Source organism: Penaeus chinensis, chromosome 5 (assembly GCF_019202785.1).
Source record: "Penaeus chinensis breed Huanghai No. 1 chromosome 5, ASM1920278v2, whole genome shotgun sequence".
Classification (NCBI taxonomy): Eukaryota; Metazoa; Arthropoda; class Malacostraca; order Decapoda; family Penaeidae; genus Penaeus; species Penaeus chinensis.
In genome coordinates this window covers 6,467,457-6,469,895 of record NC_061823.1, presented here as the reverse complement: position 1 = coordinate 6,469,895, position 2,439 = coordinate 6,467,457, and the positions used below count along the sequence as shown (strand labels likewise).

Below are 2,439 nucleotides of genomic sequence, written 5' to 3'. Positions count from 1 at the left end.
CCTTACTATGACAACACTCTCCTCTTTCAGCAGTGCCTCCAAAATCAAGTTTCCTTCTGCAGGCTTGTCACAGTTATATCCAAAACCCAAGCTAAAAGCATTATCTACTCTGACTGACCACCGACAAACCCATTCATGTCCAGCTTCATCCCTTCCGGAACTGTCTCCATCTCCCCGGCAGACTACTCCGTCTATGGCAAGAATTGGTCAGATTGTAGAGAAGACTTCTCGCCTGCCTTGTTGACTATGATGTAGTATTAGTACAATGCTATACCATTCCATCTAGAGGCCGCCCTAAGTCCTCCAACAATATTGCCAAGATATTTTTCCGTAAACATGACATTCCCACCATGTCTGTTGGCGGAGAGCCCCTCCCTGTCCGACCATATCAACCTCCTCGCCAATGTCAGAATTATTGGCGTCTAGACCACCCTGCCAAACAGCTGCTACACAACCCAGCCTGGGCATGAGCGATCAAAGTGCAAGCAAGGTTTTTCTCTTACTCCCTACTCCAGTGCTGGCCTTCGCTCCGCCTCATCCCTCCCTCCCAAAGTGTTTCTACATCCCCCTTCGTTTCTCGGACCTCCCCAACTAGCTCCACGTCAGGAACTCTGACTACTTTACTCACCCCTGTATACCGTCACCCCTCCTTGCCCCTTTCAGTGCCAAACTATCCTGAACTGCTGAACGACTTTTAACGTGTAGCACATTTAAACATTAACTAACCCCTCTCTTTACTCTTTTCACTAGTACACCTTGCTATAGTGCTATAAGGCCATTGATGTCTACAACATTGATTTTGCTTTGTAACCATTAACCATTGCTCCCAGTCTCTCCCTACACATCCCATCGTCCTCTTCTCCATCTACACCACTTTTCTCTCCCGATTATCCTTTCCGCTCCCTCCTAAATACTTACGTGATTCCCTTTTGTCATAACAGCGTCCCTCCCCGGGTTCTTCCCCCTCCTGACGCTCTTCCTGGTACTTTACCTCTTTACCCTGTAAACCATTAATCATTAGTCTCTTATTAAGAAAACAATTGCTCTGATTATTGCTGTAATAACTGTCTGATTCAGAATTTTAATGGTATGTGACTTAAAATTTGTTGTTGTTATTTTATATGATATCAGCAAAAATTGAGTGATTATTGAAAACAAACTTCATAAACGGTACGTACAGAACTAAATAGAAATAGAAATACTGATTGAACATTTAGAATTAATCTGCAAATAAAAGAAATATAAATATAAATGTATGAATAAGCAACGGGTATGGATAAAACGTACGTTTCATGTACATACACCTGTACACATATCACCAGGTGTCGTAGCATATCACAGGTGGGTGGAGGCAGATGTTCAATGTTGGACAACAATATCGGTCTTATAGTCATTCTGAGAACTTGTTTCCTGCTACCTCCTCTTCAGGCTCGCTAAAATTTTACACGACACCTAGAAATCGAGAAGTATATTGTCGAAAACCAATCCCAAAGTATGAGATCTCGTAACGAAGTATAAAGTGGTAATAGAGATCATTTCCAGACACATATCATCAAAAGGATTGACTCGGGAAGGTGAGTCTTTAAAGTGTTCACGCGATAGATCTTTCGTCTGTTGGGTTTTTCTCTTGTCACTGGAGGTCACTGGTGGAGAGAGAAAAAAGGGGGTAGCCATTCCATATATACATATTTATTTATATAAACGGGGGTTAACTCTCATTCATTTGGAAATAGTTGAAACTGTGTTAATAAGAGAGTGCAAATACGTAGGGCCTAACTACGAAATTAAAATAGGTAGGCCCTAAGGTTATATATATATATATATATATATATATATATATATATATATATATATATATATATATGCACACACACACACACACACACACACACACACACACACACACACACACACACACACACACACACACACACGTATATATATGTGTGTGGGGGGGGGGGGTATGTGTGTGTATATGTATATATATGTAGATATAGATATATATGTGCACACACACACACACACACACACACACACACACACACACACACACACACACACACACATATACATATGTAGATATAGATATATATATGCGCACACACACACACACACATGCGCACACACACACACACACATATATATACATATATATACAAACGCACACACACACACACACACACACACACACACACACACACACACACACACACACACACACACACACACACACACACACACACACACACACACACACACGTATATATATGTGTGTGTGGGGGGCGGGGTATGTGTGTGTATATGTATATATATGTAGATATAGATATATATGTGCACACACACACACACACACACACACACACACACACACACACACACACATATATATACATATGTAGATATAGATATATATATGCGCACACACACACACACATGCGC

General features: G+C 41.1%; 1 protein-coding gene across 2 annotated transcripts in view; it reads left to right on the top strand.

The window, feature by feature from the left end:
- The first annotated feature begins 1,323 nt into the window (after positions 1-1,323).
- The window catches only part of LOC125025885, a 4,462-nt gene continuing 3,346 nt past the window's right edge, over positions 1,324-2,439 (top strand). The window contains exon 1 of one of the 2 annotated variants that reach the window (XM_047614192.1): positions 1,324-1,574. The gene's annotated coding sequence lies outside the window, so the exon portion shown is untranslated. The remainder of the gene's footprint in view (positions 1,575-2,439) is intronic. The other variant, XM_047614191.1, reaches the window with a different exon arrangement.